The sequence below is a fragment of the Podarcis bocagei genome (genome assembly GCF_964188305.1).
Source record: "Podarcis bocagei genome assembly, chromosome: 6".
Lineage (NCBI taxonomy): Eukaryota > Metazoa > Chordata > Lepidosauria > Squamata > Lacertidae > Podarcis > Podarcis bocagei.
In genome coordinates this window covers 25,610,260-25,631,138 of record NC_138130.1, presented here as the reverse complement: position 1 = coordinate 25,631,138, position 20,879 = coordinate 25,610,260, and the positions used below count along the sequence as shown (strand labels likewise).

The following is a 20,879-nucleotide window of genomic DNA, read 5'->3' as shown; positions in this document are numbered from 1 at the left end:
ATTTGGATTTGATATCCCGCTTTATCACTACCCGAAGGAATCTCAAAGCGGCCAACATTCTCCTTTCCCTTCCTCCCCCACAACAAACACTCTGTGAGTGGGGCTGAGAGACTTCAAGAAGTGTGACTAGCCCAAGGTCACCCAGCAGCTGCATGTGGAGGAGCGGAGACATGAACCCGGCTCCCCAGATTACGAGTCTATTGCTCTTAACCACTTCACCACATTGGCTCCCAGTTCCTTTAGTTTTAAAAAAGGAACATTTCCAGGTTTTATTTATTCACTGCATTTATTTCACTACATTTTTCTCCAGGGAGCTTGAGGTGGTGTACATGGTTCTCTCCTTCCTAAATTAATCCTCACAACAACTCATCAAAGAAGGTTAGATTGAGATGCAATAACTGGCCCAAGGTCACCCAGTGACCTTCATAGCTGAGTGTGGAATTCAACCCTGCTCTCCCAGGCCCTAGTTGGGCATTCTAACCACAACACTAGAGTTTTTCAACCTTTTTGAGTCCACAGCTCTCTTGACCAACTACATTCTTTCTGCAGCACCCCTGTGGGGCTCAGGAGCCCAGTTATGTCACCCCTTGCCTGCAGAATTGGCAGCCTGTCCTTTTTCAAACACTCTTTTTAGTTAGTTAGTTAGTTTCTTTGTTTGTTGGGAAACCCTTTTATTTTCACGAGACACAACTCTTCCCAAATCCTCTTACTTCAGAGGAATGAACCGAGAGGAGAACGTGGCCCCAATTCCAGGTCGGCCGTGCTTAACGGGCTTGTAAGTGATGGAGAACTCTCCCAAATAGTCAGGGGCGCAGACTTATAAAAAATATTGGGGGGGCCCGGGAAAGCTCATGAATAATAAATAAGCTCATGAATATGCAGATAAAGTGGCGCCGCCTCCTCGTGAGCGAATAGGGGAGAGCGTGCTGCGCCTATTAATCAGCTCCGAAGGAAATTGGGTGGAGCTTTTGCTCAAGAGGGAGGGCAGGAGGCATGCAGCCCGACCCTGTGCATTTTGGGCTGGGGGAGGGGCGGCGGTGGCGCTCTGCTGGAGGGGCGCCCGAGATTATTGGGGGGGCAGAGCCCCCCCAAACGAATTTTTGAGGGGGCTCGGGCCCCCCCAGGCCCCATGGAGTCGGCGCCTATGCAAATAGTGGCCAATCATTTCAGGCTTGATTTCCACTGGTTGAAGGTCTTCCCATTGTACACGCTGACCATGCTGCCCACCATTTCTGGAAGGATAATCATGTCTCACAGGTGGGTCTTGACCACCTCAGGCTTCTCCTTGGGCAGGGCCTCTTTCTTGGCCTTGCGAAGCCACTTGAGGCGGGAGTACTGCTTGAGCCGCCAGTGCTGGCAGGCACTGTACAGCTGCATCAGCTGCTCGTAGGACATGTTGAGGAGCTGGTCCAGGTCAATACCCAGTTAGGTGAACTTCCAGAAAGTACACTTCTTCTTCTGCTCCACTTCCGCCATCTTGGCCGCAGTCTCCTCCAGGAAAAGGCCGAGATCCTGCGCAGTTTGCCTTTTTCAAACACTCTTGTGGAGTGTTCCCTCAACCGCCTCTCTTCTTGGCAGTCTTCTGGGCAGCTGCCACCCCTAGTCTCTGAGCTCCTCCTCCTGCCACTAAGAGAGGTGCCTCCTCACGTTGCCTCACAGGGGTCTGGGAAGCACCCCCTGGCCAGTCCCAGAGGACCATTTACCTGGGCAGCTTGTAGCCAGGGCTGCTGCAACAAACAGCTGTGGATGCCCTGGGGAGGCAGAGATGCAAGAGGGCATCAGAGGAGGGAAGGAAGGAAATAGGGACAGAGGCCAGTGTTGCCCGTAGCACCCCTGACCATCAGTCAAGACACCCCAGGGTGCCATGGCACACTGGTTGAAAACCATTGTACCGCTTCTGGTGAGCATGCTTAGGATTGCAGAATCGGGCATTACATTTGAAGGATGAATATAAACTGGGAGCCACACTATTCTCCAGTGCTATGGGAAGAGTGACAACTTATTTTCAGAAACGCCTACCTAGTGGCAGACTCTGGGCTCTCAGGTTTCAGTGGCGCCCCGTGCGATACTAAAATTTGGTGATCCACCTCTTGTGCTCCATTCTACAGCATTGTTGTGATGCCACCTGCAAAATGGCACCCAACGTGGCTGAACCAGTTGCACCACCCTAAAACCACCTCTGGCCAACCACAACAGGAAGAACTTAACAACAGGGCAGCCATCTTGTGAAATCCAGCAACCATTCACCACCGTGAGCACAGGAAACAGGAGACAGAGGCAGTAAATTCTTCAGGAATTGGAAAGGAAAGAAACTGCCTAGGTAGGCGAAACTTTTTGGCATGTTTAGCTGCTATCAGTAGGATGCTGTAAGCATTTTTATTACAATATCAAAGGACAGAAATTAGATGAATACATGTAGCAGTTGGAATCTAATTTCAGATGGCTTACTGCAGCTTGCAAAATTAAAACATATTGTAATAATATATGATTTCAGCACTGCACTCCCTCTTATTCTTCAGTTTCTGACAACCTTGGAATGTAAACACACATTTGGCATCATGACTGAGATTTCTCCCACCTGGTGTCTACCTTTTATGTTTATCGGCGCTCCAATAGGAATTGTACATAGACTGACTTGTTGCCAAATTATAGCATAGTTTACTTTGCCCAGTTCACTCCCAGGTGCAGGCCTGTCTAGTGTCTATTATTTAGAAGATAATATACAGTACCAAGAAATGACATGCAATCTCTACCAGACCAGGAAGTAATTACTTTTTGACTATGGCCTAATTGAACTGTTCAGTTCTTCTCTGCTTTATTTGATCTGATTTGACCTTCTTACTCTGTGACCATAGAAACAACTCAGGATGTGTGAGGCATCAGCCCATAAAGATTCTCTCTCCTCTCTCTGATTCCTGCAGCAGCTGTCTTGATATGAGATGATTGGATTTTATCCCTTAAAGTTTGTGATCCAGATTTGATTTTGACTTTTCTACAGTGTCATGCTTTGAACACTTCCTTTCAAGATGGTGGGCAGTTTGTTCAACACACTGATGCTGTAACAGTGGTCTGTCTTGAAGACAAACACCTGTTTAAACCTCCAGTTAGCTGTGTTTATTTATCAGTTTCACCCACTATTCAATTGGGTGCTAATCTGAGCTCTTCTATACATATCTCTCTCAGGTAAAAACACCAGAAGAGCTTCAATCAAATATAAGTGACAAAGGAGCCTGTTTGACATACCAAAAGGGCTTCCTTAATTATAAGTAACACAACATTTAATTCATTTATTGTTCTATTATTTTTGCATATTATTATTTCCTGCCGTGTGGAAGTCCCTTGCAGATGACCACAGTGCCTGGAGACAGGCAGTCAGGTTGTGAATCCACAGCAGTGACCAGAGGAGGAAAGACTGCTGGGATGAGTGCAGAAAGGGGTGGAGCGCTTTAGAAAGATGAAAATAGGGACGTCCTATTTAATAATAGGATGCGGGTGGTGCTGTGGTCTAAACCACAGAGCCTAGGGCTTGCTGGTTGGCTGCTCGGCGATTCAAATCCCCGTGATGGGGTGAGCTCCCATTGTTCAGTCCCAGCTCCTGCCCACCTAGCAGTTCGAAAGCACTTCAAAGTGCAAATAGATCAATAGGTACCTTCCCTCCAGCAGGAAGGGAAATGGCGTTTCCGTGCGCTGCTGTGGTTTGCCAGAAGCGGCTTAGTCATGCTGGCCACATGACCCAGAAAAACTGTCTGTGGACAAACGTCGGCTCCCTTGGCCAGTAAAGCAAGATGAGCACCGCAACCCCAGAGTCGTCCGCGACTGGACCTAATGGTCAGGGGTACCTTTACCTTTATTTAATAATAGTCCCATGGACTGCAAGAAGATCAAACCTATCCACTCTTAAGGAAATTAGTCCTGAGTACTCACTGGAAAAACAGATCCTGAAGCTGAGGCTCCAATACTTTGGCCACCTCATGAGAAGAGAAGACTCCCTGGAAAAGACCCTGATGTTGGGAAAGATGGAGGGCACAAAGAAAAGGGGACGACAGAGGACGAGATGGTTGGACAGTGTTCTTGAAGCTACGAGCATGAGTTTGACCAAACTGCAGGAGGCAGTGGAAGACAGCAGTGCCTGGCGTGCTCTGGTCCATGGGGTCACAAAGAGTCGGACATGACTAAATGACTAAACAACAACAATTTAATAATAATAATAATAATACCCCACCGATCTGACAGGGTTGCCCCAGCCATTCTGGGCAGCTTCAAACATATATAACAACATCCAGTGGTACCTTGGGTTACATACGCTTCAGGTTACATACACTTCAGGTTACATAGGCTTCAGGTTACAGACTCGCTAACCCAGAAATAGTACCTTGGGTTAAGAACTTTCCTTCAGGATGAGAACAGAAATCGTGCTCCGGCGGCTCGGCAGCAGCAGGAGGCCCCATTAGCTAAAGTGGTTCTTCAGGTTAAGAACAGTTTCAGGTTAAGAACAGACCTTCGGAACGAATTAAGTACTTAACCCGAGGTACCACTGTAATAAAACATTTAAAAAACTTGCCTATACAGGGCTGCCTTCAGATGTTCAGGGGTCAGATAACTCCATATCCTCCAACATTTCTCTGATAAAATAGGGGCATCCTACCATAACTGCCAACATTTTTCTAATGAAAATAGGGGATGTCCTAAGGAAAAGCAGGAGATTCTGGGACCAAATCAGAAACTGGGATGGCTTATGTAAATTTGGGACTGTCCCTGGGAAATAGGGACACTTGGAGGGCCTGTTCTGATATGTGGAGCCAGGGCATCTGTCCCTGATGGCACCACTGAACCCCCACCCCGCCCCCCAAATGGTTAGCTTCTATCCATCCCTAAAGTAGGGTGCATCCCTACTCTAAGCATATCATCTCTGCTCTCAGGCTTTCCCTGTCCATCCTGTCAGGTGGTATATTGCACTGTGGCACAGAATAAGGCTTAGTGCAGAAAGCCGTATTAAGGGAGAAATCCAGTTCAAATATCTGGAGCAACACCCAGCCACTGGGTACGGATGGCACTCACTCTGAAAATTGAATTTTAATTTACTGTTTTTAACCATGACATGCATATTGATTTATATTTATAATGAAATTTCACGACACATTCCATGAAACACCAGGCTCCACAAAGACAAGATGTTAATCTATATTTAATACATTTATTGTAAGGTTAAATATGGCATGAAAGACAATAGATATTACCATTGTTCTCCAGTTCAGTGCTTTTAAGAGTGAGAACAGTAGCGTAGATCTAATTTTACAAGGAAATTGCTAAAAGAATGGATGTATTAGAATTGATATAATAAAACAAGGTATTTAAAATTGCATGCTCAGGTGGGTAATAAGTGCTTAAAAATTATGGCTGGCCACTGAAAAAGATGCATTTGCTCAAAAACTACCACTGTTCTTTAATAGCTGATAGCCACTGTATTAGGTTTATTGTGTGATTTTGGTTTTTAGTATTAAGGTGACTTTGGTATAAGCATAATCTGATAGAAAATGATCTAAAAGGATTTTTTTTTTTTTAGATAGCAAAGTCAATGCATTCTTCTTGGTTTGGTGGGAGATACATAATCCCAGGCAAAGCTATATAACTATTCTAAACCTCAGTTGGTGGTAACTCATGTCATAAATGCTTGCATCAAAGAGTCATGCTTTAAAATGGTCCTTTCCCCCCCTTTGTGCTTGAATATTATCAAACCCGCAGCCAAAGATTTGGCAGGCTGTTCCGAATTGAAATGTAAAATTCAGCTGACTGTTTCAGAACTTCAGGACAACAAGAAGGGTCATCATCAGATTATCTCCAGCAAAGTTTTAGGGCAGGGGAGGACTTTATCAATAGGGATAGGCAGGAAATTTGGTTCAGTCCACATTTTAATCAGAACGTACCTAACTTGAATTTCCTGAAATGATATGTGAACCAAAACACAGCTATCTGCCAAAACTACAAATTTTGCGATGCATTTCACCAGTGAAGACTATCATACAAAACTGTATATTAAGGGAAAGTATGCAAAAAAGGCCTGTTAGTTTAAATAACATAAATGTAGGGAATGTTGCTTTCAAAAATGTGTATATCTGCTGAAACTGCATGTTAAACTGTGTATATTAGGGGGAAATTGCACTGAAATGCTGAATTTTTTTTGTGAAGACATAAAAAAATATAAATTGCAAATAGCTGTGGAAAAGTGGAGAACTGAACTTAAAGACCGGAAAAACAAGAAACTGTGGGAAGCCAAAATGGGCAGATTTGTCTATCACTACTGATCAACCAACGATACCAACCGGGATTCTGAAAGGGCCACACAGAAGAATGCCATTGACAAATATACCACAATAGGAGAGTCATTGGCTCAAAACAAAAATAAAAATGTGAGATTTAGCCAAGAGCAAAATATTTCCTGTTTTGGAATTCCAGGGCATAACACTTGCTAAGCAGGATTACAGAAAAGTTGTTAGCATTAAGAAGAAATCTGGATTCAATTTGTTCAGCTAAACTTATCTACGAAAGCCACATTATGCCACCCAGTAGTTCTATTGGTTTAGATGTATTGTGCTTTTATGTGCTGCGATCCACTCTGAAAATTTCTCGTGAAGGACGAGTAAAAAAACAACTAGTGTGTTTAAACGGCAACACTTCAATGTGTTCCCAGCAAATGTATTCAGCTCTTTCGAAGCCTTCTTTTTATCAGCTTACCAATTTATACCAGCCTTCCTCAACGTGGTGCCCTCTAGATATTGTTGGTTTACAACTCAGAATAGGCAATACTCTCATGCATCTGTAGCTTGACCTGATATAAGGCAGCTACATACTTACATGTGGAAATGGAACCAGAGATGGCTCCCACCTACCATCCCCAATGGTCTGCTGTTGGAATTGTTATGATGCACACCCACATACCTTCCTATTGATGTCTAGATGAGCTGGCAGTGGAAGGTTTATACTGTCTTCCATAGTTTGAGGTGTGAATTCTTGAGAATGCATTCTCAGCTTTCCCAGAAAGATGTTGTTTCCAAAATTCAGTGCAATGGATGTTTTGAGACTTTGGAGAATTGCTGTATAAGCCTGAATAAGGACTTGGTGTTGTGTGTGTGTGTGTAAAACTTTCCCATGAATGAAAGAGAACTATGCAGGGGGCTGCTGATTCCAGGATGCATGTGTTGGAAATATAACAAAAACTACAATCTCACTTGTCAGCTAAACTGGAAGTATTGCTTATGGAGGAAATGGAAGCTGGGGTTTTTTTTTTCATGGATTGTGTGTGGACGTATGCTGGAGGAGAACTTTGGTGGGGTGCATGCACAGTAGACTAAATAAATGTGATGGTTTTGTGCAGTGTGTGTGTGTGCATGTGTGCATGTGTGCATGTTGACCCATAAGTGATGTCAAGGCATATTGATACTGTTATGAGTTTCAGATTCCCCTGTGTTATGCATTTCTGGGTGCCAGGCACTGAACCCCTGGATTCAGCAAATGTTAAAATATAAGCCAGGTCAGTTTGCTGATGAGTTAATAGTCTGGGAGATGAGCCATTAGGAGAACAAAAGGTAGGTAATGAGCCATTAGGAAAGCCAAAGAGAAGGGGATCTGTGCCAGACGGCAAATGGAAGGGGCCCTTTTCTCAGCTCAGATTCAGTAAGAAGACAAAGTCAGAGGTTGAAGTAGAGTTGCCCCCCTTTGCACATGGTAAAGGCAGCTAGTGGAAGAGTGGGTCAGAGCATGGTGGTTGATTTCTGTTTGATTCCAAGGCAGTTGACCTAGACCCTCTTGGGGTGGTAATGCTCTGAACTCCTCCATCATAGGCTTAGGTTGTATATATGGGTAAATAAACCATATATCATACAGACACCACAGTCTCCACTGTGCCTCATTTCCTAAAGGAAACACGAACCCTGGGTAAATGACTGGTGATTCCTGGAATCTTGCACCACTCAGAGATTGGGCTGGTGTGCAACACTACATTCTTCATTTCATAAGTGTGGCTTGCTGAATCTCTTCACTCCAAAACATGCCATGGTCTTTATAAAACTATGCAAATAGTTTTCATTAAAATGTGTGCTCCTTAAAAAGTGCATCTTGTTTTTGGATGTCCTTAAAATATCTTATTTTGGAAATACTCATTTATCAAATTTGAGGTTGACAGACCGTGATCACAAAATACAAATTCAAAAAGTGAGCATCTGTTGTCAGGGAGTTTCTCTAATTTTAAAATCTAAAATATCAAATAATACTACAGCTTTCTCCAAGGGGAAAAAAATCCTGTATATATTTGCGTTTAAGAGTGTGATGACTGGTAAATCTTCTTTGAAGCAAGGGCTTTAACTTGTCACTTCCTAAGCTGTAATATGCACGGATTGTGGAAAAGAAGATTGCAGTTGTAGCCCCAGTGAATTCCCTATGGTAAATAGGGGAAGAAGAAAAAAACCCACCCTGAAATGGAACAAACTAAACAATGCTTTTGAGGTAGGGGGAGAGATAATCAGAGGACGAATCAAGCCCATTTTGAGCATCCAATTTTTGGTTTCCAGAATATAGTCAGTTCGCTTAGGGCAGGGCAGCCTTGAATAACGAGAAAAGTCTGCTGGGAAATGAGGAAAACCAAGCCATGCATCTGATCCATGGAGAATGTGAGGGGCATCAAGTTTGAACAGTTAAAATAGCTGCCTTTATTCATGTGAATACTTGTGTTCTTGCATGCCAAACCATATGATAGGACCAGCCCTACCATTAGACATGGTCATGCGGTTGCTTCATGTGTCAGATTTTGCTAAGCCGTATACAGTGTGTGTGCGTGTTAAGAAAATTTCAGTTATAGAAAATAAAGTGAAAACAGAGAAAAAAGGGAGACAGAGGGGAGGGGGAAATGCAATTTGTTTTCAAATCACAACCTGTAAACATCTGCCTCAGGTGCCATTATGTTTGATGCCATTCCTGCGATATTGACATGTGTGGGGAGCTTTGCTTCGGGCTTTCCATTCCCTCACATGATTAGAAGCACATGAAGAAGACTGGAAGATATGCAGGCTAACCCAGGACCCTCTGCTGTATTGCTGTGCCTGGTCCTTGCTGCCCTCCAAGCACCATGAAGGCTTCCCCAATTTCCCTCCTGTGATTCTAATTATATGGGGGAACTGGATGCCCAAACAAGGCTCACATGGGGATGCCAAAATGAATTGGCCTGTCTAGGACTCTCCAATGGCCTAGTGAAAGGGACTTGCAAAGGAGCAATATAAAAATTGCTTCAGGCTTTTGTTATGCTTGTGTGCTGTAGCTTGACTGAACTCCACCATGATTTTGCCAAAAATATCAGCAAGGAAACATCTGGGCTGTGTGTGACACTTGCTTGCATCTCTTTCATCAGACGAATTAGTAGCATTGTTACGCCATGCCTGTGCAAAAATAATAATAATAAAAAATGATGATGTAGAGCACAATGACTGCACATCACTTCCCATTCAAGGCTGAGCAGCCATTAAAGATGTGAATACCAAGCATGATTGGCAAGAGAAAAGAGCCAGAAGTCAAGAGCACAATATAAGGAAGCAAGTGCATTGAAACTTAAGGTGGGGAATGAGGAATGAGTGTGTGCATAGATTACAACCTATTGATCGCAAGCGCCTTTTATTCCACTCATGACTCACCAGCCAAAGAGAAGAAAAAACTCATTTAACATGAGATTCTTCTGCTCTGTTGACAGCTAGATCAAAAGGAATTCCTGTAGTTATATATGAACCAAAAATGAGAGCCAATCTACCTGTTCCACTGCATACATTGTGTTGGACAAGGGTTTCTATCCAGTGACCCTCAAGAAGTTGCTGAATTGCATGGATTAATGATCCCACAACATATTGAGAGCTACAGTGCTCCACCCTGGTACAGGGCAAACCCATGTACAAATAAGGAGCATACATTCAACAGAAATCTGTAGCTAATCACATCTCCCCAATAAGTACACACAACTGCAAGCACATCTTCATTGCAACCACATGTTTCAATGTTAGGTGTACACTTAAAGCATCTTGGGTGTACATCACAAAGAATAAAGTGTGACGTGGCTTGCTATCTCTAGTTATTTGGAGCAGGCTCTCACTAGCCAGCAAACACAGAAAGCTGGGCTACGCAAAGTTTATTTAAACATTTAACAACCTACTTTTCCATTTAATTAATGTCTACAGCAAATTTAAAAACCAGTGCAAATCAAAAGTCAAATGAAAACATTTCCGATTCCAATATCAATGAGAAAGCAGCAGCAGCAGATATAAAAATGAAAACTATCCATAAATAAAAGCTTTTCATTGGCTCTGCTGAAAGACCAGCTCCATCAGGTTCCTCCATCAACTCTTATCTGCAGCAACCATTCCATCAGACTGGGCAGGATGGAGAGAGGTGGTACCAGAGGGCCTTTTCATCAGCAGTGCTGAAAGACTAGAAACTTTTGGTTTCTCTCCAAACTCTTCCTCTCCTGCTGTTCACTCCTGTACTCTGTAACAAAGAATTACTGCTTGATCCTGCCTTTTCCCTATTCCCTCCCAATCCCTTTTCCTTTTCTGTCTCCTCTTTTAGATTGCAAGTCTGAAGAAAGGGACTGTCTTCTCTCTGACATTTGTAAGCTGCTCTGGAGACTTCTCCATCTGAATATGAAACAAAATGCAAACTACAATGACTTATTAAAGGGTCTGATAAATGAAACAATACCTGGTGCTTAAAAGATGTTAAAGAAGATGCTAGGCAAATGTGTGTGTGGCCATGACACAACTGGGGTGCTATGACAATGAAGGCTTTGTCTCTGGTGGGTGTCCAGAGATGGGCCTCGGTTGATGGTGTTAACTTACAGGCAGTTTCATACTACAGAATCTGGCCAAAAGTGTGTTTGTGAGAAGTTGCGGAAGATTCCTGCTCTCCTGGGCCCTCTCTCTTTTGGAGATAAGGTAAAGGTAAAGGACCCCTGGATGGTTAAGTCCAGTCAAAGGCAACTATGGGGTTGCGGTGCTCATCTCGCTTTCAGGCCTAGGGAGCCGGCGTTTGTTCACAGACAGCTTTCCGGGTCATGTGGCCAGCATGACTAAACTGCTTCTGGCACAACAGGACACTGTGATGGAAACCTATTCATCTACTTGAACTGGTGTGCTTTCGAACTCCTAGGTTGGCAGGAGCTGGGACAGAGCAATGGGAGCTCTGTTGGAGAATCCAGCCCTTAACATACACATACACATACACATACACATACACATACACATACACATACACATACACATACACATACACATAGGAGTCTCAGTCCTTTGCCTCAGGCGGCAGCTAAACATTGTCTGGGGCCTGATTCTGAAGAGCCCCAGTCTGCACAGGTTCCCCTGCAACAAGCACCAACTGGGCCGAGTCAGGGGCCTGAGCCTGCCCTGGCTCCAGATGCGGGGATTCCCTCGTTGCCTCCAGCTGGGCAATCACTTACAGCTGCCCAACTACCAGTAGGGTCAGGAGAGGCTGAGGGGGCCTCTGGGTCTAGTAACCCACCGATATCTCCCGAGCTGCAGAGACTGAGGTCTGAGAGAAGGAGAGACCTGAGTACTCGCAGGAGGAGTGCTTGCCTTCGGGCGAGACAGGGAGGTGAGTCGCCGGGGGATCAGGACCGGCCGTTACCCCGACAAAGATAAAAGGCTGCTGGATTCTGAGCCAGGTTGTGGGAGCAATGTTGCTGCTTGTTAGAACCTGCCTGTGATCCTGTGCCTGACCTTGCCTGGTTTCCTGCCTCGTGTCCTGCCTTGGCCCTGTTGGACTGACTCCTTGGGGAACCCTTGGATTTGGGACCAGATCTGGACCGCGTTGCTCGGGTTACCCCCGGGCCCAGCACAGAAACCCACAAGCAGGACCCAAACACATGAGCATTCTTGCTTCCTGTGGTTTCTAGCAACTGGTATTCAGAAGAATTATTGCCTCCAACTGTGGAGGCAGAGCAGAGCTATCAGGACAAGTAGCCATTCATAGCTTCCTCCTCCATGCGTTTGTCTAATCTTCTTTTAAAGCAATCCAAGTTGGGTTCCTCAGTACCTCCTGTGGGAGCAAGTTCCAGATTAACTTTGCAGTATACAGAGAAGTATGTTCTTCTGTCCCAAATCTTCCAAAACCTTTTCTCTATTCACTTTCTCCATGCTGTGCATGTCTTCAAGCTGTCATATCTAGTTGCACCCCAGCAAAATGTTTGGTCACATTTTCATAACACCCAATATCCCATCCCTTTCTGTGGATCTTTGCATCCTCATTTGTTTTTCTTTAAAAGAGAGACAGTGTGAAGTAGATTATAGAATGTTGGAAATCAGCTGGCAAGAGCCTGGATTATATTTTTTGGGGGGTGCAAGTTAGACCTTTAGCTCACACTGTTTCCGGATGAAGTTTACTGCCCCCAGCCCCATTTCTGTTTGTGTAAGGGGGGAAACTTAGACAATGTATAGGATCAAACAGATTAAACGTGATCATTCTAGGTGTAGCACCATGACTGTATTAAAGGGAGCATAGGATAAGAAAGGCTAATGTGATAAATACCATCTATGGCACTATGATATGTTGGCATTTGCAAAATACTATGTAGATCAAAAGTTAAAAAGGGAGTTAATCATAAAAAACACAATCCAATATTGGGAAATGTATTTGGTAATATGGGCAAGGCAAGGCTAGAGACATTGAGACAGTACAAAACCTTTCTTCTTCTTTTTAATCAAACTTTACAACAGAGTTATCTGAGTTGGGGAAATGTTACATAATAGAATTTATGAATCTTAGTACAACATCTGCATGGCTCATCAGTTAATCATTTGAGCTCACACACTCTTTGGTCCACCCCCCCCCCCAATGAATTGCGATATGACTGTTTTGTGTGAATACCTATATTTGCATGTGAACTAGGGTATTCATGCATGAACAATAGCACCTACCCACCCACCCACCCACCCTTCTTCTTAAAGGGACCACTTCATTAATTTGTCAGAGAGTCAAACACGATCCCAGGTAAAACCACACTGCATTGTGCAGCCTTTCTGTATCTCTGTTTGTCACATGATGTGGCAAAATATGTGTGGGCATTTGGAAGAGAAGACATGGCAGGAGGGTGGGAAGGCTGGAGACTTGCTTTGCTTGGAGTTTGTTGTCCACAGTCCTTCACTCCTGGTTATTTTATCCCCCTGCCCCGCCCACTATTACTCCAACCAGACGTGTTGAGAGGCTGATAATAAAGCAGACAAGGGAACAGTATCTGGATGAAGGGGCTGTGGGGAGAATTAATGGGCATGGAAAAAATGTAGTTACAGTGTGGGTTGTATCCAGCAGTATTCTGCTTGTGTGATGGAACTTCCCTTTCTTCTCCTTTCCCCTGTAGCCCTCCACACTACCTAACAATTTGCTCCAGAGGGTGGGAGAACCTCCAGAGCAGTTGGGGGGCATGCTTGAGAAGAAGGGGGAAGCCCAGCTAATAAGCCGAACTCCATTTGCACAGAGTTTGGGTACACCCCCCCCCCTGTTTTTCTGCCCACTGATGTCCCTCACAAATGTTCACTCTTGAAGTACCATAAACTAATCCGGAAGATGGTAACTTGGTTTTTCAAGGCTTTGTGCCAAATTCCCCCTTACTTTTTGTATCTGGATGAAGCAGACAAAAATGTGAGACGCTTGCACATGCATTTTAGGCCTTGTGCACCTTTAAAATACATGCGTCTAGTGATTGTGCAAGAATCGGGACTCTACTCGCAGTCCTTCTGAAGGGGCAAACACCAACTGTGCACTTCACACTTTGATACAGCCTGTGTTGACACAGCACAGCACTTGGATCAGGCGGTGTTGACCTGTTCCCTATATTCAATATTTCAGCTGTCGCTTCTGACTTCTGACTTTCCCTCCTGGAGGCTTCTACTAGTCTAGGCATGTGGCCGGGAGAGACAGATAACTTCATGACTCCAGTCGTCTTGTGGATTTATCCTGCAGGCCTGACATGGGGAAGGAGGGAGAGGCGGGTGTCACACAGAGGAGTGAGCATGTTAAGAAAATATGAGCAAACGAGACAGGGAAACTTTTGCTGGGAAATGAGCTCATGTGACGTGGCAACCAATTGAGGCTACAATTAGGCAGTGAATCCAGCCAGGTTCCTGCCTTGCTATCTGTCCCACGGTTACTGGCCAAAATCCCCAGGCATACAATGGTGTTTCAGGTGGCCATGCAGACCTTCCTACGCTTATGTTGTAATGTGTGATTTGGGGCGCATGTGTGCGTGCCCAGTTTCTGCATTCCTGGCTCATAGCTGTTCATTGTGGAGCCAGAGGACCTTTGTCAAAGCCTCACTCCCACTGGAGGCTGGTCCATTCAGGCAAATGGGGCACTGCTACGCCTGCCTGTCTTCTTACTTGTCAATCCATCAGGGGAAGCTCTGCCTGTCATTGGCTCTGGGTTCACCTATTGTTGGGCTCCCTGCCTACCACCCAACAAATGAGCAACAGCCACCGTTGCTCACTCACTTGACACTAAATAGCATCTGTAAGCTGCTTTCCTGAGGCCTTTCTCCCTATTTTCTCCCTGTTCTGTCACTCATGCCAGGGATATTGTTGTTGTTGTTTAGTCATTTAGTCGTGTCCAACTCTTCGTGACCCCATGGACCAGAGCACACCAGGCACTCCTGTCTTCCACTGCCTCCCGCAGTTTGGTCAAACTCATGCTGGTAGCTTCGAGAACACTATCCAACCATCTCGCCCTCTGTCGCCCCCTTCTCCTTGTGCCCTCCATCTTTCCCAACATCAGGGTCTTTTCCAGGGAGTCTTCTCTTCTCATGAGGTGGCCAAAGTATTGGAGCCTCAGCTTCAGGATCTGTCCTTCTAGTGAGCACTCAGGGCTGATTTCCTTCAGAATGGATAGGTTTGATCTTCTTGCAGTCCATGGGACTCTCAAGAGTCTCCTCCAGCACCATAATTCAAAAGCATCAATTCTTCGGCGACCAGCCTTCTTTATGGTCCAGCTCTCACTTCCATACATCACTACTGGGAAAACCATAGCTTTAACTATACAGACCCAGGGATATACCAACATGCATAGAATGAAGTTTGGAAGTTGTGCCCAGCAGATACCAAGCAAGGGTTGCATCAGAGCCTATTTCACACTTTTTGTCTCTGGGATGAAAGCTATGAATATTGGTAGAGCATGAGGCTCTTAATCTCAGGAGTGTGGGTTTGAACCCCACGTTGGGCAAAATACACTTGCACTTCAGGGGGTTGGACTAGTCTATGATTCCACGTGAGACACTTTGGAAAACACACAGAATGTACAGCCCAGTAGCTACTTAGAAAGCAATTAAGATAATTTAAGTGTTGTATATGAAAACGACCTCATTCTGCTTTCTGGGTCATTGTAAACATACAGAAAAACCAACTTTGGGGCATATTGCATTCCAGCTTCACAAGGAAACAGCAAGTAAATGAGAAACCTGAATAAAAGCATTTTTATATTATATCTCTCTCTTTTTTGTCGGAAAAAATTAAGATAACAAAAATCCCTAAGCACTAAAGTAATTAAAATCTCCAGGCAGTTTAAAATCAAATAACTCTCACTTAGGCAGGATATTACAAGACTAATTCCTTAGATAGGCAACAATTCCCCATCTCTTCAAGCTATTAATTCTGTATTTTGAGGACTGCATGAACACCATTGATAGAAGTCACTGACTTTGATCCTGCTCCTAAATTCAGGTAAGGGGCTAGGACTTGGCTGGTCAGCCATGGAATGCATGGCACAGGCCCATTGCATTCCTACATGTGTCTTCTGCCTTCTCTGCTTTAATAGACCAGGAACAGAACTCCAGCAAGGTAGAGTAGGCTGTGTGCCCACTGTAGTACTCACCAGTGAAACTTGCTTGGTGCCAAAACAAGCATTTTGGGGTTTTTTTTGGATGGGATAAATACTTTCCTCTCCTCTCAGACATCTGATAGTCAACATTATTTCATGCATGTAGCAAGTCACAGTTGAAAGACTATCCTTGAGTGGATAGCCAGGGCTGGAAGAAATGGGGCTAGCCCAGTGACGTCATATATAGGTCTGATCACCCAAACTGGGTGCCAGTGTGACTTAATCTGGAGGCATTGTATCAGGGCTAACCTGTCACCCTATGGATATTCCTGGTCTACAGTTCCCACCATCTGCTGCCAGTGACAGTTGGGTTTAAACAATATTGGGAGGAGAAAAGGTTTCACATGTGTGGTGTACCCACACTGTGTTGATCAGAGGACAAGCAATGGTGTGTTGTCATTGCCATGCAGTGCAGATGACACCCTGTAGTATCTTGGGTGTGTTGCTCTTTTGTCTGGAAAATCAATTTTTTAAAAAATCTCTGCACTTCTTTTTTCATATATAAAAAACAGCTTCTTTTTCTTCTTTTCTAAGTATACAGTCTTCCCAGAAGATGCCCATTCTTCTTTTCACTGTCACTGGGGAACGATTTTGGAATCTCCGGCCACTCCCTCAATCAATCATTTTGGCTTCCTGTGCAAACACAGACATTTTTGCCATTATGCTAAAAATAGGCCATCTTGAGGCTGGAAAATCAGTCTGTCTTGCTTTGTCGTCGTCCCCCCAACCACCCTTTTAAAAATATGCTGTTTTTACTTCTGGTAGGCAATAACAGGATACGCTCACCATTCTTCAGCGCAATAATCCAGCCTCTTATTTGATGATATAAATGGCTCACCCCTCCAGCCTTGTAGGGAAGATTTGTTTTTTGAGTAGAAGTTTGTTTCTGTTATCAGTTCAAAATCTTATGCCAGCTCCCAAATTTCTCTGTGTTTCCACTTTAACAGCCCCAGAACATTCTGTGTGGACTCAGTCTGGAGCAATCTGGGGCCAATTCAACCCAATCTGGCTGGATCCTGGGTCAACATGGACCACCCAATTCAGTTCAGAAACCAGGATCGGGTTGGATCCAGTACGCAGCTATATTAAGCAGTCCTGTTTCCTGCAACTGACTCCAATGCAGCGATGCCAATCCTACTCAAAGGATTAGAATTGTAAAGGGACAACTAGGGCTAGGTGTTTAGCGAGTGCGCTCAGCTACCCAGAAGTTTTTGACGTGATAAATACTCATGCTTGTTATCATCTTTGCACTTTGTCAACTATGCTCAACAAAGAAGTCCTCGTATGTACGATTTCAAAGCTTGCAAAATTTCAAAGCTAAAATCGGTCTAATAAAAACACCCTCCTCCTTCTCATTTTTGCGTGTTGGCACATTTTAATAATTTCAGGCAAAATGCTTCAAAACGTTTCTTAATCGAATCAATAAAATTGGTTTCCCCGCTGATGCTGACTTTACAATCTTCCATTAAATTGATTGATGCATTACACCAGGTTGTTGTTCTTGCATTATCGGAAAGTTAATCATGCATGCACCTCTTTCCAAAACTAAATTTAATGAAAAGGGGAAAAAACAAACATGTGATTCTTTTTTGTAAATCCTGAGTCTGAAGTAACAAGGTACCATGGAAGCCACAATGACTCCATCACTTAACACTTGTAAATCCTAAGCCTTATCCATAGGTAGGACCTCTGGAGAGGTTAGGCCTTACTGTTTAAAGTCCATTGGTTTATACTACATGAGCCTGTCTAGTTTATGGTTTGTCATCTTGCATCTTGCATTGTCCATCTGAAGTTAGGAAGGTGGTGACCGGAGGTGGCTTTCTTGGTCACCCCATATATGAAATCCCCTCTTGGACTGCCTCCAGCCTTGAATGGTCACTGGTATATTGCAGCTGACAACCCCCACCTTATGCTGATGACTGGACCCTTCTTGAGCCACTGCCAGAATATGATATTGGATTGCATTAAAGCCCATGGGTGCATCTGAGGATGGGGAATGAGCAGGGCCGGATTTAGGTTTGATGAGGCCCTAAGCTACTGAAGGTAATGGGGCCCTTTATATGTCCAGCTGTCCTTCGTCAACAACAAATTGTTGCTGTTTTTTGTTTTGAATATATGCTATATGGTAATTTATGAACCTAATTGGTATCTAAAGCCATTTGCCACTGTTGTTGTGTGTAGGTTTTATTTTATTTGTTTTTTAATCTTATATTTTGGAAATGTACATCCAGTTTTTTCCCCTTTATTTTTTTGGGGGGCCCTCAAGAGAGTGGGCACTGGAAATGAGTAACAGAATCTCATTTATTGCAAAATAAAATGGCAGGCTGGGGAAGCCCTCACAGTCAAGCATTAGAGCTCAACACAGCCTTGCAGTGAGCTGTGGCAGTTGGTATATATAGGCTAAGCCTAGAAATACTGTAGTGGAAGACTGCCAGATAAAACTTTAGGCTTCCAGCCAACTGGAATAAATTCTGGCTTCCAGCTGGGATTGCATTCCCTGCTGGACCAATGTGTCTCATGCCCTGGTTGCACTCAGGCCTGATGTTGCTTCCTATATCTTTTCCTGATATGCACATATAGGATTCTTCCATGCACAAACCTACCCCTGATATTATGCACTCGAGTAGTCAGGCTTCTCTGTATCTCCTGCACTAAATTATTCACCCTTACTGAGAGTTGTTTCTTTTTTAAACTACTGCTAAATTAGTATCACAGAAACATTCAGCCTCCTCTGCTCTCTGATCCTCTTTACCATTTTACTGCTTGCGTGGAGGCCAAATTAAGGACACAAAAATCATATTTGCAGGTGTGATTTAAAAGGGACAAAACTGTTGCTCTTGTACAAAAATGAGAACAAAGGCACCGCAAGGCAAATAAATTGCAATACCCCTGAGGGGAAGCAAAGGAATACATGGCGATGGAGCATAATTAACAGTTGTGGAACTGCAAACAGTGAAATCCATTGCACAAGGAGCTCTCGCCATGCTACCCGGAGAATCAAAGTCAATCATGACATTTTCACAAAATGCGAGAGCGGATCAGACTGACCTGTGTTTCTCAAGCTGCGGACCCAAATGAACTGAGTTTATGCAAGGACACTAGAAGAAAAAACAAGCAAACAAACGGTCCACGACTGCGACCCCCATCTTTCCTGATGAGTATACCTGGGCAGTGGTGGTCCCCCAGTGCTCTGAGCAGCAGGTTCTAGCTATCATTTAAATTCCACACAGGGTCCTGGAGCAAGGCTATGTCAGGGGCACTGAGGGAAACTGAAACTGAAATTGTGACTGTAACCACACACACAACACTGCTCAGGACAGCAGGTTTTTAAAAACAAGAAGAAGGAGGAGAGGCCAAGTGAGATGCCACTGATGCATCCCAAGTTGCCATTGTTGAAGGCAGAATGTCTCTAAACAACAACAACAACAACAACTTATTACTTATACTCCACCCATCTGGCTGGGCCTCCCCAGCCACTCTGGGCGGTTCCCAACAGAATATTAAAAACAGGATAAAACATCAAACATTAAAAACTTCCCTAAACAGGGCTGCCTTCAGATGTCTTCTAAAAGTCAGATAGTTGTTTATTTCCTTGACATCTGATGGGAGGGAGTTCCACAGGACGAGTGCCACTACCGAGAAGGCCCTCTGCTTGGTTCCCTTGTAACCTCATTTCTTGCAGTGAGGGAACCGCCAGAAGGCCCTCAGAGCTGGACCTCAATGTCTGGGCAGAACGATGGGGGTGGAGACGCTCCTTCAGGTATACTGGGCCGAGGCCGTTTAGGGCTTTAAAGGTCAGCAAAGGAATCACAAGTGGGGAGACTTCTATTGCACTCAAGTCCTGCTTGCAGGCTCCCCTGCAATTATCTGGTTGGCCACTGTGCGAACAGGGTGCTTCACTAAATGGGACTTTGCTCTAATTCAGTAGGGCTCTTCCTGTGTTATTCAGGAAGTTTGGGGCTCCAGTAGCTATGCTCTAAGAAAATAACATGAGATCTTGTGGATCACACCCTGGCCCTGGGAAGACCTATTGATGCCGGAGGCTCCTGGAGCTGCAGAGAGAAAAATCTAAAAGAACTTAGTAGCAACTCTCAAAGAAGTCATTATGAAGTCTCCATTTTTATTATCTTGATTGATATGTAGAAATGGCACAGCAACAGCTGGAGAGTATCCAAGATTTCATATTGTCCCCGGTGGCAGGGAAGGCAGCCAGCAAAATTAGACTACATTTTACAGTGAGATGATATATTAAAGTGTTCTGACCAGTTGAATTTCCAGACCTTGTGCCTTTTATAACCATCAAGGCATTGGCACACAGTTGCCCTTTCAGTTCCCTATATGTCAAATCATTTGGGGTCATGGGATATCAGGATAAGCCCTCTCCCCAAGCAAAGTTTTGTTGTTTGGCCCTCACTTAAAATTAAGTTGTGTAGCTAATTCTGCATGCATGAATCCCATGGAAATCAATAAAATATCCACATTCGCAGCTAATAGGATGGTTATCGCATTCTGCAATATATCAGCACTATGAGGGAGTTTATAATGAGCATGTGTCTTGTACCATGAAGGATGTCAGTCTCTGAGATAAAAATAGATCTCTACCTCATCCTAGTCCAGTCAGAACCACCGAACCCAGCAATAGCTCAGCTGATCTTCGGCTTTCCTCTCTCAAGGCTCCCCTACAGTGTTCCAAAAGCCACTTTTAGAACCCTCTGTGGTTTGGCTTTCTCACAATGTGTCATCCTGCAACGATATTGATGATAGGCTGGTTTGCTTTATCTGTTTTCTGCTGACTTCCCCAGAGACCCTGCTGACCCACTGTTCTCGAGTGGGATGCTCAGAGGAGAAGGGTCAGGTGTCAGTTGCAATTTCAGAAAGGAGTTGCGGTTGCCACTTCATCTTGTGGCCGGCATATTTTACTTCTAAGATGTGAAAATATGTACAAGAGTTGATTATTCATTAGCAGAAAT

At 44.3% G+C, this 20,879-nt stretch overlaps 1 pseudogene across 1 annotated transcript; it reads right to left on the bottom strand.

Moving 5' to 3' along the window:
* Window positions 1-661: 661 nt before the first annotated feature.
* On the bottom strand, window positions 662-1,519 carry LOC308589760 (small ribosomal subunit protein uS19-like; annotated as a pseudogene). Its single transcript has 2 exons — window positions 1,153-1,519; window positions 662-816 (listed from the first exon to the last, which is right to left on the bottom strand). The product of its transcript is annotated as a small ribosomal subunit protein uS19-like (transcript).
* Between the last annotated feature and the right edge of the window lie 19,360 nt (window positions 1,520-20,879).